The following is a 14,971-nucleotide window of genomic DNA, read 5'->3' as shown; positions in this document are numbered from 1 at the left end:
CCTTGGTTCCAAGAGGTTTCTCAGTGTCACAATGGTCTCCTTGGATCCGCAGTATCACAATGGACCATTGGTTCAGTGTGGCCCCAGTGTCAAAAATTGATTTTGGTTCCATGGGGTTCCGCTGTGTCACCATGGACCCTTTGTTCCATGAGTTTCCTCAGTGTCACAGCTGACTCCTTGGTTCTGTGAGGCCCCGCTGCCACCAAATCTCTGCAATATCAGAATGAGGCTCCTTAACACTCATTTGCTATTTCAGAGGGTATCGTTTATTCAGGCCTGAGGTCTAACATGGGATAACTCCTAACCTCACCTGGACATGTAATTCTACCAGTGTGTTGCTCATATACAGTCGCTAAATGCCAATCACAATTTACCCATTTCCATAAAACCCACCCCAAGTTCCCAGGTTCAGTCCTTGTTTTCTCTATCACTGCACCCTTGAGCCAGATGTCTTCTTCTTGTCTTCCAGCCATCCTTGCTGGGAAAGCAGCCCCTGCATGCCTTGTTCCTGTGCTGGAAGTTCACAGGCACGGTAAAAATGGAATGAACCCTTTGGGTCTCAAGGCCAAGGCTTTGTGTGGCCAGGCAGGGGCAGGAAGGAGGCAGAGCGGTCAGCAAAGGAAGGGGCCAGCGAGGTGGGGCAGCCGGGGGATGGCGACAGCCTGCAGGGACAGAGGCCAGGGCAGGGACACCGCAGGACAGCCTGGGCTGCAGAGGGCACAGGGATGTGCAGCAGCTGCAAGGCCCTGACAGAGCCAACCTGTGCAGCCCTTTGGCCATGGCTGCTGGCCCTGGGCCTGAGGCCACGAGGGGACAAGTGACCCTTGCAGCCCTGGGGCCTCATGGCCTCCTTGTCCCTGCTCAGCAGCCTGGCAGGGGCCGCCCCATGGTCCTGCCCTTGGCATGGCACATCCCCACATGCCAGTGCCCATCCCGGGAAGAGCCCTGAGCAAGGAGGGAGGGACAGGATCTGCCTTGCCAGGGGCTGGGGCTCAGCCTTGGCCCTTTGCATTCCTGAAACACATCCAGGTTTGCTCAGCGCCAGAGACACCTTTGCCTTGTTTGTCCCCACCTGTCATCAGTGCCTCCAGGGTTCTGCTCTAACTGGAACCTGGGGACACTTTCTCAGTCGTGTCCCTCAGTGGGACCCATTAAAACTTCAAGAAACTTTGGAGTTTAACTTTGAGTTCTTTGGAAGTTTTCTGAAGACACTCTTCAGGGACTGAGTCTGGTGTAAACAACACCAAAGCCCTGAGAGGACCATTAAAGTTTTCCTAGTGCAGTTCTGGAGAAAGATTTCAAAGAGCTTGTAAGAAATACACTGTCCTCTTTCAAAGGGTGTATTTTATTACATTTCTCTTTAGAGCAGAGGCGATTGCAGCATTCTGTGATTGATACTGACCCAGGCTCTCCCCTCAGGAGCTCTGGCCTGCTCAGAGCAGCTGTGCCTTGAGCTCTGGCCCAGTGTGGACAGCCTTGCTCCACATTGCCCAAGCCCATCCTGTCTGTCCTCGCTCACCTGGGACCTGCTGGGCTTGCAGAGCTGGCTGCACCCAGCCTAAGAGGGGCTTTCCCTTTTGCTATTTTTGAAGCAATCTAAAACTCCCGAGTTTCCCCATGAAAACAGACATACTCCTCAGGTGTGTGCCAGCCCAAGGTGCCACCAAAACCACTGCAGACCTGCCCTGGGCCAGCTGTGAGGGTGGATCATCAGCCCAAGCTGCACTGGGCCACTGCAAGGGGCCGTGGCCATGGACACTGCACCAACCCCACTGCTGGGTTTGGCTGCCACGGCAACCCTGAGACATTAAACTGTCCTTGGAAACACTGGGGAGGACTGGGACATACTGGGGGACACTGGGAACGCTGTGAGAGACACTGGGACATACTGGGAGTGACCCTGGGAAGGACTGGGACAGCCTGGGAACACGAGGAATGCTGAGGGGAATCTGGGTGGACTGGGATGGACTGTGGGGGTACACACCGAAACATACTGGGGCATACTGGGAGTGATACTGGGGGATAATGGGACAAACAGGGGACACTGGGAACGCTGTGGGGAAGACTGGGGGACACTGGAGCTGACTATGGAAGACATTGGGGGAAACTGGGAGGGACTGGCAATGAACTCAGGTGTACTGGAAGGGCCTGGGCTGTACTGGGAGGGACTGGAGGAGCACTGGGGTTGTACTGGGCTGTACTGGGGATGCACTGGGCTGTACTGGGAGGGATTGGAGGGGCACTGGGGTTGTACTGGGCTGTACTGGGGATGCACTGGGCTGGACTGGAGGGGTTGGATGGGCTGTTCCCGCCTCCCATTTGCTGGGGCTCCCGCCCATCACCGCCCGCAGCCAATCAGCGACAGGGATTGTGGCCTTGGGGCGGTGCCTGGAGTCGGCGCCATACTTTCGCTAGTGCCTACAACTCCCGTCATGCCCCGCGGCCCCATTCAGCCCCATCGGAGCCGGGACTACAACGCCCGTCATGCCCCGCGCTCCACAGAACCCCCTCGGTACCCGCCCCCATCTGTCCCGTAAGTGTCCCCCAGACCCTCCAGGATCCCCAAGTGCCCCTCAGCGCCCATTCGGGACCCCCCAAAGGCGCCCCCGGATCCCCGGAGTGCTCCCGACCCCACGGATGCCCGGCACAGCCACTGCTGGGAATTCATCTCCTCTCATCCCCCGCGGCCCCAGAGCCCCTCAGAACACAGTCACGCGCCTAAACCGCCTGCCGTACCCCGCGCCCTAAGGAGCCCGGGTAGAGCTCCCCGAGCTCCCCCCAAGTTCTCCCGAACCGTTTACGTTCGCCCCGAGGGCCTCAAGTCGCGGCTCGGACGCAAAAGTGTCCCCCAAGGGCCTTCCCGGACCCCCAAACGCCGCGTCCGAGCCACTGCCGGGACTACAGCTCCCATCATGCTCCGCGGCGCACGTCCCGCACTACTGCAGCCGTGACTTCATCTCCCGTCATGCCCCGCGCCCCATCGCAGCTGCGCCTAGAACTCCCGTGATGCTCCGCGGCCCCGTTCAACCGTATTCTACCCGCGCCTACAACTCCCATCACCCCCCGCGCCCCGGAGAGCCCCGCTGGAGCCCCCCAAGTGCCCGCCCGGGCCCCGCGGGGCCCCAAATTCCCCTCCCTGACCTCCAAGGGCCCCCCTGGACCCCCAAGTGCTCCCCCGGACCCCGAGCTGTCCCTCGGAACCCCTAAGTGCCCCTCCAAGTGCCCACCCGGCTCCCCCAAGTGTCCTCCAGACCCTCAAGTTCTCTCTGAATTCCCTCCCCAGGCACAGAACTGCCCCAAATGTGCCCCAGAAATGTCTCCAAGGATCCCAAAGTGGCCCCTCCTTAACCCCGTGTGAGAAAAAGATGATAAAAAAGACGACAAAATGACTGGAAATATTGCTAACTGCCATGAACAGGAAGAAATAAATAGCCAATGCATCTTAATTCATTAATGAAGGGAATTGTGTTACTGAGATACAAAGAACATTCGTTTTCTTGGCTACTAAAAATGTATAGATTTTAAATGTAAATATTAAAACTAGGTAAGGAGAAACAATGCTATTATTAGATTTAATACATCTAGAAATAATTAAATATGTTAAAAATGGATATTATATGGCTCTATGCAGATAGTTGCTATATGTATTGTGTTATATTGATTAGTTGTGCTGTATTAACATTTTAATAGTACAGTAAATGAAGACTTAGTAGTTAAAACAGAAATGCTGTATGTGGGGGTTTTTTAAAGGAATGAGACACTGGCTTCGAGCTAACAGTCACAGAACACCTAAATCTGCCAGAGAAGAGGAATTTATGGTTTTCTCATCAGAAGAAGCTGATGTCTTCAGGCCTTGCTCAGACTCAAAGATGCCGTGGGGATTAAAGGCAGCAGTTGAAAAATAACACAGTACTTATTTTAAATAGAATATATGCATAACCATGAAGTATGTATGAATATGCCACAGTGTATGGTTTTTAAGGTTATTCCTTTGTTCACAAAACGTGCTTATCGGGCTTAAGTGCCCAAGAGCATCCGGACGTCCGTAAGTCTTTGCTTTTTATTGCCTTGTAATTGCCCTAACTCTAAATTTTTATTGCTCTAATTGTATTACTATTTTTATAACTATTTTATTGAATTTTATACTTTTTAAATTTTAAAAACCAAGTGATTGGTGTTTTTTCACTGTTGTTAACGTAAAATAATGTGTTACAGAATAGAAATAAGAGAATAAATCACTTGAGCATTTTTGGGTATTTTGGCGTGTCAGTCCCAGGTGGGTGGTGTCAGACGTGGTGACGCTGGAGGTGAGGAGCAGGTTGTCCAAACAGGGTCAGCCCAAAAGGGGCTCATTCTTCTCCATTCTGTTAGAAATGAGAAGCTTGACTCAGCCAATACATCAAGCAGCAATCAAATTTATTAATTAATATGGTAACACATGAGCAGAGACAGCGCTGGGTGCAGTGGTGGCGGTTTTCCCCTCCAACTGCACACCGGTTGTTGGGCTTGCTGGTGTTTATTGATCATATTCATGCATATTCATCAGCTTTCCCCAGCAGCTTCAATTTCCCATTTTGACGTGAGCTTTCAGCAGTTTCTATTTCTACCTTTTGATGTCACAATTCTATACTTTAGGATCGTAAATCTGTGATGGTGATGTCTGGTTCCTTTCCAATTTCTATACTCTGTTGTGATCTATTCCAGGTTTCAATATCCCGGGATGTGTGTCCCACATGGTGGGGTCCATCTTCCTGAGGTGGGGTCCAGCTTCTATTTTCCAGGATCATTAATCTATGGTAGTGATGTCCAGCTTCCCCTTTCGAAATCATTAATCAGCAACCTTGATGTCCATCTTCCTTTTCCAGGAGCTTGGGATAGGGTCACTTCCCTTTCTGCTTAAATCCTTTATATATTCCAAAGCTACAGTTTGAAATCCTTAATGCTAAGCAACATTCCAAAGTTGTAATTCAAAGGTTCTTACTGCAAAACAGCTTAAGACTTAATTACAAGTAAAAAGTTCTTCTCAAAAGCAGCATTCTAAAGTTCTAATTCAAATACTCCTATTACAAAACAGTTTAAGACTTGTAATTGTTATTTGCAGATAAAAGATTGGTTGAAAAGCCTTCTTCCATGCTTTCCTGGGTTGTGGATTAGAACTCATCTTTAAAACTGTCCCATGGCCGTGTTCCATACATTTCATAACCACAACTGCACAGGCTGCCTTTATTTACCTGACACAAAACACAACTTTGTATTTCACACTCCTGCACAGAACTCCAAACCGACTCCAGTCACTGCACAAGCCCTGGAGCCTTGAAGACCATGGAAGGAAGACAAAGAGCTCCTGAGGGCTTTCTGTATTTTCATCAGCCCCACGGTGGATTTGGGGCTGGGTCCAGGACCCTCAGGCACTGGGAGAAGGATGAAGAAGCTGCTCAAGGAGGCAGAAGCAAAACTCCAAGTCCCTGGGAGCATCCCTGGGCCCCAGCGAGGGCAGGGAGTGCCAGAGGCTCCCCAGGGAGTGCAGAGAGCAGATCCTTGAGGCCAGGATTGCAGGGAGCCCAAGGCTCTGAGCAGGGAACTGCGATGCTGAGCAAGGCCTGGCTTGGCTGCAGGAAGCAGAAAGGCCAAGCCCCGAGCCCAGCCTGGCACAGCAGGGCCTGTCCCTCACGGCTGGCTCGGGGCTGTTTGTGGGGCAGGGGGATGTGAGGGGCAGCAAGGACAAATGTCACAAACCTGTGTGACACTCCAGATCCTCATGGAGCCAAGGGGCCAGTGTGACACTGTGGGGCCTCATGGCATTGTGAGCCTGCAGGGCTGCAACACCCCAGAACACTGAAATGCTGGGGGTCACCAAAGGTTCCTTCATTCGAGTTTGTTGTACAGGAGAAACACCAACCAGATGTTCTCACCATGGCCAGATGAAAGAGTTTTCTTGGTAGGAAAGGACCCACAAGGATCATCAAGTCCAGCTCTGAAGTGAATGGCCCACACAGGGACTGAACACAGCCTCAGTGATACCAGCACCATGCTCTAACCAACAGAGCTGAGAGAGCAAAATGACACAAAATTTTACTGGCAAAATATGGACAATCAAGGAACTTTGGCAAAGGGTTTAACACAACATCCTGTTCTACATAAAACTGTTATCATAGCATTAACACCATTAACTTAGCCCATTTAACCTAAAAACCTTTGAGCCTTAAGATGCTAAGTTACCCAAAAATGTTCCAGGTAAAGTAGGATTAGAAGAAGAAGAAATAGAGAACAACAGACAGACAGAAGATGTATAGAAAGACACACCCAGAGGCACCACCTGCTCAGGTTCCAGCACCATTAACAGAGGAACCCCAGGAGAAGGCAGGATCCAGACCATGGGCTGGCCTCGTGCTCCAGCTTTTAAACCCCTGGGCTTTCATGGGCCCGCCCCTGGGGTGGGACTGCCAGTTGCTTGTCCAATTAGAGTCAGGTTAGGCACAGCTGCTGGTGTGTGATTGACTGACAGCTGGGCCAATCAGAGCTGGGTTAACACTGCCCCCTTCCATGTGATTGACAGCTGTGCCAGGCCAGGGCTGGGGGCGGGGCTCTGTCCCACCACAAACCAAGGCCTGACCCGCTCCTGGTCCCACACGGGCATTCCGAGCATCCCAAGGCGTCTCGGGACATCGATCTCATCCAGCCTCTGACAGCGACCACGGTGACACTACAGAACCTCATGGAGCCATGGGTCAGTTGTGACACTGTACTGCCCCATGGAATCAAGGAGACCATTGTGAACACGGGGTCCCCAAGGAACCAAGGGTCCATGGTGACCTTGTGGAGCCCGCAGTGTCACAGAGGAGCCATTGTGACACAGTGAGGGCACATGGAGCCCAGGAGCCATTGTGACACATCAGGGCGTTGTGGAACCATGAAGCCATTGTGACATTGCAAGGCCCCATGGAAGCCCAGGGCCATTGTGACACTGCAGAAGCAAGGGGACATTGTGACACTCCAGGGCCTCATGGACCAAGCAGACCATTGTGACACTGTGGGGTCACACAGAATCAAGGGAACATGGAACAGGTCTGGCTGGCTGGGCCTCCTGGGGACAACCTGAGAGGTCCAGCAGACCTTGGCATGTCGATGGCTGCTTCTCACCTGCCCTGAAGCACTGGGGCCCTGGGCTTTCCTTCCTATGGGAGAGAACTCTCCTTCTCCTCCATGGGCCATGGCCAAAATTGGGATTTCTTCTCCAAATTTCCTTATATGCAAAGATTGTTCCCAGATGAAATCTGCCAGGAGAAACAGATCTGGCTGCCTTGGCCACCCAGGGGCCACCTCTTATCTGCCTTTGAGACACTAGGACCATGTGCTTTTCTTTCTTATGGGAAAAAAACATCCATCTCAACTAGGCACCCATGGCCAAAATTGGCCTCTGCCTCCAGAATTCCCTATATCCAAGGATAGCTCCCAGACAAAAGCTGCCAGGAGAGACAACTCTGGCTGGCCTTGGCTTCCTGAGGGCTGGTACTCATCTGCCTCTGAAACACTGGGGCTCTGTGCTTTCCTTGCTATGAAAAGAACGCCTCTTCCTTTCCAGGCACCCACGGCCAAAACTGAGATTCGACCTCCAAAATGCCCTGTGTCCAAGGATAGCCCTTAGACAAAAGGTGCCAGGACAGACAGGTCTGGCTGGCTTGGCCTAAGGGTGGCCACCTTTCATCTTCTTCCAGAACACTTGAATTTTGTGCTTTTCTTTCTTATAGGAAAAAAACATCCATCCTGACCAGGCGCCCATGGCCAAAACTGGGATTCCACCTCCAAAACTCCGTACATCCAAGGATTGCTCCCCAGTGAAAGCAGCCAGGACTTAAAGGTTTGGCTGCCCTTGGCCTCTTGGGAACTGCCTCTCACCTGCCTCAAAACACTGGGGCTCGATGCTTTCCTTCCTATGGAAAAGAGCCGTCCTTCTTCTCAAGGTGTCCATGGTTGAAATTGAGATTCCTCCTCCCAAATTCCATGTATCCAAGGATCTCTTCATGACAAAAGCTGCCAGGACAAACAGGTCTGGCTGGCTTGGCCTCCCAGGAGCCACCTCTCTCCTCTTCTGCCTTTGAAACACTTGGGCTCTGTGCTTTCCTTCACGTGGAAAAGAACTGTCCTTCTTATCTATGCAGAAATGGCCAAAACTGGGGCTCCACCTCCCAAATTCCCTATATCCAAGGGTTGCTCCCAGTCAAAATCTGCCAGTACCATCCACTCTGGCTGGCATTGGCCTCTGGTGGCTGCCCCTGCCACACTGGGGCTTGGTTCTTTCCTTCCCATGGAGATCACTGTGACACGGTGGGGACCTCATGGAAGCAAGGGGATCATTGTGGCACCACTGGAGCCCATGGAACCAAGGGGCCATGGTGACACAGCGGGGCTTCATGGACCCAGAGACCATTATGAATCTGTGGGGCCTGATGGAACCATGGAGGCCATTAGGACCCTTCAGGGCCTCGTGTCACCAAGGGGGCATTGGGACACCTCAGGGCCTCATGGAAGCAAGGGAACTTTGGGACACTGTGGGGCCCCATGGAACCAAGAGAACATGGAACAGATCTGGCTGGCTTGGCCTGCCAGGGGCCACCTGACAGGTCTGGCTGATGTTGGAATGCCAAGGGCTGCCTCTCATCAGCTCCTGGAGCACTGGGGCTCCATGCTTTCCTTCCTAAGGGAAAGAACTGTCCCTCTTTTCAGTTGCCCATTGCCAAAATTGGTAAGCTCCCTTGAAATTTTCTCCATGCAAAGGTATGTCTCAGAAAAAAACCTGCCAGCTCTGGCTGGCCTTGAAGTGGTCACCTCTCATCTGCCCCTGAAACAGAGGGCTCTGTTCCTTCCTTCCTATGGATAAAAAACAGCCTTCTTGCCAAAGACCATGGCAAAAATTAGATTTTGGCCTCCCAAATTCCGTATATCCAAGGATTGCGCCAAGACAAAAGTAGCCAGGACAGACAGGTCGGGCTGGCCCTATGCTCTGGTGAGTTTCTTAGGCTATGAGCTGAATGTTTTCATTAGAAAACACCTTGGAGAGGGCCCAGAGATCTCCCAAGTTGGGCTTTTGAGGCCTTGGGCACATGACCACTACATATGGACAAAGGAGCTCTGTGCTCTGTGCTGTTGTGGTGGTTTTGCATCACGGAAGTGATGTCCTGAGAGAAGCTGCTAGCAGTTTCCATGGTGTCTGACAAAAAAACAATCAGTAATTAGCTTTGAGAGCTGACAATCTGTTAAACCACTAAGGAAACTGCACACGCCTCTGTGAAGACACAAGTTAAAGATGGAGAAGCCTGGCTGGGTCTCTTTCCCTTCTGGCCAGCAAAGAGGTGACCAGTCCGGCCCAGCCCCGTCTCAGCCAGGCCAGGCCGGGCGGCTCCTGCCGTGGGGCCGGGCCCCTTCCCAGGGAGCCGCCAGGCCCCATCGGCTGCCGGGCAGGGCAGGGGAGGCCGCGGGGCCGAGGCCGGGCCGGGCCGTGGCTGCGGTTGCTGACATCTGGCCGCTACCGAGCCCTGCCCCGCCGCCAGCCCGGGCCCGGCCAGGATCCGCTGGGCCCCAGGAGCAGCCCCGGGCCGGGCCGGCTCGGCCAAGGTTCTGCCGCCCTTGGGGTTCGCCCGCAACCAGCGGGCAGGGGAGGAGAAGCCATGGGCCCCGGCCGTGCTGCTGCTGTGCTCTGGCCTGGCTGCTGAGATCCTGGCCCTGCCCCAGCGCGGCCCAGCCTGACACAGCCCCAGCGCAGCCGCTGCAGAAACCTCCATGGTAAAACAGCTCCGGCCGCAAGTACCGAGCCCGGCCGGGGTCACGGAACCATCTGCAGGCCCCGGCTGAGATATTGACTCTTCCAGTGCTTCCATCCTCCCTCGAGTTAGAGAAAAGGACAAAGTGCAGGCACACACAGGAGCAACATGAAGACACCGAGGTCAGTGAAGAGGAAGTTGAGTCCCAGAGGGGAGGGATGAGGAGATGCCTTGATCTTGGGGCTGAAATCCTCTGGTAAAGCTATGGAGAAGGATGTAATTGATACATCAGACTCTCTTTTTCCCTATAACACATTGAAAAGTATGGGGAGATGACTTGTTCAGCAAAGGCCTCCATGCTAATGTAAGGAAATGTTGAAGTAGCTGTGATCCCATGAGAAGTTTGAACAATGAAAGAGAGCAGAGTGATGAGACCCTATGCCCTCAGGGAGAGAAGAAGACCTCTGTTTCCACAGATGACGATGATTTCAGAAATAGATGAAGAGAACCTTTGCTCTTAAACACCACATCTTTAAATTTATACCCCATAGGTTGGTATGGTCCATAAACATAGCTGTGGAAAGGCTGTGAAAAAATGAGAGGGACTTCACGATTCCAGGTTTTTCCAGGCAGCTGCTATTCGTGTAAATGAAAAGTCATGAGACAGCTGTGGTCTTGTGAAGAAGTCTCCATAACATTTACAAGAGGAACTTCTCTCCCTAAGTGAAGAAAGACTATTCTAGCGGTGGTATACTGACTGAAATTTTATGTTTTTTCTCTCTTCATTGTCAGGTTCTATGGAGAGAGGAAGTGTTCTGAAAGTTTTCCTCTGATTCTTATTACTCTTTCTTTTAGTTACTGTTAATAAACTTTTCTTTATACCCTTTTAAAGTTTTGAGCCCACTTTGCCTTTCTCCTAATCCTATCTCAGAGCAGGAAATGAGAAAGTATATTCTAGTGAGTGCCCTGGTAATTAGCCAACACAGAACCCACCACAGTAATTAACGCATTGGCCGAGAAATCTCAAATTGGCGAAGCAAAGCCAATACAAATCTTCCTGATGAACTGCCTCAGACAAGAAGGAAATCAAGGCACAGCCATGGTTTCTCAGGATTTGTTTGATCCTCATGAGCCCCGTGGTACATTTGGAGCTGAGCCCTGGAATCTCAGGGCCCAAGAGGAGATTGCACAAACCTTTCCAGGAGTCAAAGTCAGAAGAAAACCCCAAAGTGTCTCAAAGCATAAATGGGACCCACTGAGGTCCATCCCCAACACAGGCTCCTCATGGACTCCTTGGACGAGAGAATTGGAGGCCAGGATGGCACAAAAACCTCTCAGAGACTCAAATTGCACAAAAACCTCTCAGTGTGGAAAGGAAAATCTAAAGTACCTTTAAAAACTTGAGTATCTCAAAGCATTCATGAGCCCCACTGAGTGCTGTTCCTGACAAAGCCTCTCCAGGGACTAATTACAGCAGATAATTGGAGTCCATGACTGCACAAAGCTCTCAGAGACTCCAAGGAAAAAGCCAAAGCCAAAGTGCTTTGAAAAACCTGCAGTCCCTGGGAGCATGAAGGAGCCCCCAGGGCCATTCCTGAGCAAGGCTCCCCAGGGACTCCTTCCAGCAGATCCTTGAGGCCACTGGGATGTGGGCTAGGGGGGGATGCTGAGGGCAGGACAAGGGGCTGACAGTGCCCAGCCTGGCTGGGGCTGTGCCAGGAGGCCCCAGTGCCTCAGGACAAGGTGTCTCCTGACAGCCCTTGGTGGCACAGACCCTGCTGTGCCCCAGGGCACCAGGACTTGGCTTCTCTTTGTCCCCACCTGTCATCAGTGCCTCCAGTTCTCTGCTCTGCCTGGGGCCTGGGGACACTTTCTCAGTCATGTCCCTCAGTGGGACCCATTAAATGTCAAAGAAACTTTGGAGTTGGATACTGACTTGGAGCTCTGGAGAGGTTTCTGCGGATCCCTCTCAGGGCCTGATGTTCAGGGCCTGAGCACAAAACCCCAGAGGGTCATTAAAGTCCTTGTGCTGTGTCTGTGCTGCTGAGCTGGGCCGGGCTCCTGGCACAGAGGGTGATCCTGGCAGCCAAGGAGAGCTTCAAAAGCACATTTCTCTGGATGAGCAGCTCTTCTCCCAGCCCAGCAGGGCTGGGGCACTGCCTGCAGCCAGCCCGGGCACAGCACAGAGGCACAGAGAGCTTCCATCAGTCAGGGCTGGGAAGGTGCTGAGAAGTGCCTGGGGCAGAATCCCTGGCAGCCCTTGGCACAGGAACCTCTGGCTGCAGGACAATGCAGCTGCAGCTCCTGGAGTGATCTCCTACAGCTGGAACATCCCAATGCCCACAGACCCTGTGAGTACGACTCTGAGAATTTCTGGTGCAGGGCAGGTGAAATGCTCATGAAGCTCTGATATGCTGAGGGGTTCTGATCAGTCATAGAATATTTCCAAGACAAGGATTTTGATTAAAATGAGGAGATTTCCTAAGACTGTGTATTCTGTTTCCTACTATTGGAGAATGGCAGGGATGGAGGGATAAATATTAAAGGATGATTATGAATTATTGATAAGAATTTTGACAAGTGCCTGGGACATCTGAACTGCTACTTTTAGTGATCAATAGGTTCACAGGAGATCCCTAATGTGCTTTCAGCCACTCTGCCCATGGACAGCACCAGCATCACCTCTGCTGGAGCCATCAGGCTCAGTCTGAGCTGTCCTTTCTCCAAGCTGCAAACAGAACCTGCCCCCAGCCAGTGCCCTGCAAACAGGCAGGGTTCTGTCAGGCCAAGGAGAGTGCACAGAGATTTGGGGTCTGTGAGTGCTGGCAGGGAGAGCTCAGGCACAGGGAAACACCTGCAGGAGGAAAATCCCCAGGAAGCAGAGAGAAGATCAGGGAAGGAGAGAAAGCAAAACCCAGAAATGCTGTGGCAGGGAGAGTTTAGAGATGTCCAGAGGATCCCCTCCAGTGCAGCCCCTTCCTCTGAACAAGCCCCCTCCCTCCTGTCCCCCCAGCCAAGCCTCTGCCCTCAGGGCCGGGGCTCCAAGGCGTGCAGCCCCTCCTGTGCAGGCAGAGCTGCAGCAGAGCCGTGGGGCAGCTCTGCAGCCCCGGGCCCAGTTCCCTCTGCAGACCACAGGGCTGGGAGCAGCTGCCCGGCACTGGGGGCTCTGGGAGGGGGCACAGCTGGCTCAGGGTGACACAGCTGTCCCCAGTGCCTGGCTCTGGGCAATGCTGTCAGTGCAGCCAGGGAAGGAGCTGCATCTCCCTTCATCCAGTGCCATCAGAAGGACACTTGGAAGTCTCCCTGAGATTTCAGTCCAAGTTGGGAGCTCCAATACAGGATGCAAACCTGTCCCAGAGCATCTCTGAGTTATAAGATTGATGGGGAATGGCAGAGGTTTTCTGACACTGAAAATGCTGCTGGGTTGGTGAAATGAGCAACGTGAGTCATTGGCTAGAAATGTGGAGCGGGGCTGTGGTGGATCCATCTGTCTCAGTAGCACCGTAGTGTTTTTAAAAGAAACATGAGAGTGTGAACATCCTTCATTTGAAAAAGTGAAAGCCCAGAGAAACTCCAAAGAGAATGAAGTGACAGACCATCTCCCTTCTGTCTCCACTCATAATCTTCCCTCAGGGAACTCTGTTCTACCAGAAGGAGGCAGGAATGTTGAGTGTTTCTGATATCCAAGAATAGCAGGAGAGACATGGTGGGAGCTTAAAATGAAAACCTCTAAACTCTTAAACACAGAAGAGTGTCCGTGTGTGTTACAGAGGAGGGTGTATGGGAAATGGCTTTGGTTTTGGTTTCAGGTATCTCCTCTAACTCTTCTCTGTCCTTTCTCCATGAACAGGTCCCCATGTGCAGCCACAGCCAATGTCCAACAGCAGCTCCATTAGCCACTTCCTCCTGCTGGCACTGGCAGACACGCGGCAGCTGCAGCTCCTGCACTTCTGCCTCTTCCTGGGCATCTCCCTGGCTGCCCTCCTGGGCAACGGCCTCATCATCAGCGCCGTAGCCTGCGGCCACCACCTGCACACGCCCATGTTCTTCTTCCTGCTCAACCTGGCCCTCAGCGACCTGGGCTCCATCTGCACCACTGTCCCCAAAGCCATGCACAATTCCCTCTGGGACACGAGCACCATCTCCTACACAGGATGTGCTGCACAGCTCTTTTTTTTTGTTTTTTTTATCTCAGCAGAGTTTTATCTCCTGACCATCATGTGCTACGACCGCTATGTGTCCATCTGCAAACCCCTGCACTACGGGATCCTCCTGGGCAGCAGAGCTTGTGCCCACATGGCAGCAGCTGCCTGGGCCAGTGCCTTTCTCTATTCACTGCTGCACACGGCCAATACATTTTCCCTGCCCCTGTGCCATGGCAATGCCCTGGGCCAGTTCTTCTGTGAAATCCCCCAGATCCTCAAGCTCTCCTGCTCCAAATCCTACCTCAGGGAACTTGGGCTTCTTGCTGTTAGTGCCTGTTTGGCATTTGGCTGTTTTGTGTTCATTGTTTTCTCCTATGTGTAGATCTTCAGGGCCGTGCTGAGGATCCCCTCTGAGCAGGGACGGCACAAAGCCTTTTCCACCTGCCTCCCACACCTGGCCGTGGTCGCTCTGTTTATCAGCACTGCAGTGTTTGCCTACGTGAAGCCGCCCTCCATCTCGTCCCCATCCCTGGATCTGGCCCTGTCAGTTCTGTACTCGGTGGTGCCTCCAGCCCTGAACCCCCTCATCTATAGCCTGAGGAACCAGGAGCTCAAAGCTGCAGTGTGGACACTGATGACTGGATGGTTTCGGAAACATTAAACTGCTGGCCAATTTCCGCAAATCACTTGTAATAAAAGTCATCTTTGATACTTCTTGTTGGTTCGGTTATGGGATTTCTTTTACTTTTTCAATATTATCCACAAAGAAATGCCATATTTTGTGCCATACCTCGTTTTGTTTCTTTCCATATTCCCTCTTGCCACAGACTGTGTCAATGAGGGGCTGCACTCTCGATGGCTTTAAAGGAACTCAAGGAACTCCCAGCAAAGTTTTCTGCAGAGATGCCCTTTTGTTGCCTTCTCTGGAGCTGCAGCAGCAATGTCTGTGTGCAGAGCTGGGGCAGATCAGTGCTGGCACAGCAGCTGTGCCCAGCAGCAGCCGCACTTGGTGTTGCCAGTGCTGCTCCCGTGGCCCTGCCCCGCTGCCCTGGTGGCCCTGGTGTTGCT

The 14,971-nt window shown here is 52.5% G+C and overlaps 1 protein-coding gene, 1 long non-coding RNA gene and 1 pseudogene across 2 annotated transcripts in view; all 3 read left to right on the top strand.

Moving 5' to 3' along the window:
- Positions 1-10,280, top strand: part of LOC137464227 (uncharacterized) — a 433,227-nt gene extending 422,947 nt beyond the window's left edge. Inside the window, exon 2 of the long non-coding RNA XR_010994090.1 lies at positions 10,082-10,280. This is a non-coding gene — a long non-coding RNA (uncharacterized lncRNA). The remainder of the gene's footprint in view (positions 1-10,081) is intronic.
- LOC137464210 (zinc finger protein 850-like) overlaps positions 1-14,971 on the top strand; it is a 711,331-nt gene that overhangs the window by 669,227 nt on the left and 27,133 nt on the right. The gene's annotated exons all lie outside the window — the stretch shown is intronic.
- On the top strand, positions 13,632-14,564 carry LOC137464212 (olfactory receptor 14J1-like; annotated as a pseudogene).

This window comes from Anomalospiza imberbis, chromosome 39 (genome assembly GCF_031753505.1).
Source record: "Anomalospiza imberbis isolate Cuckoo-Finch-1a 21T00152 chromosome 39, ASM3175350v1, whole genome shotgun sequence".
NCBI classification, from domain to species: domain Eukaryota; kingdom Metazoa; phylum Chordata; class Aves; order Passeriformes; family Viduidae; genus Anomalospiza; species Anomalospiza imberbis.
The sequence above is the reverse complement of the archived record's forward strand: the minus strand, read 5'-3'. Positions and strand labels throughout refer to the sequence as shown.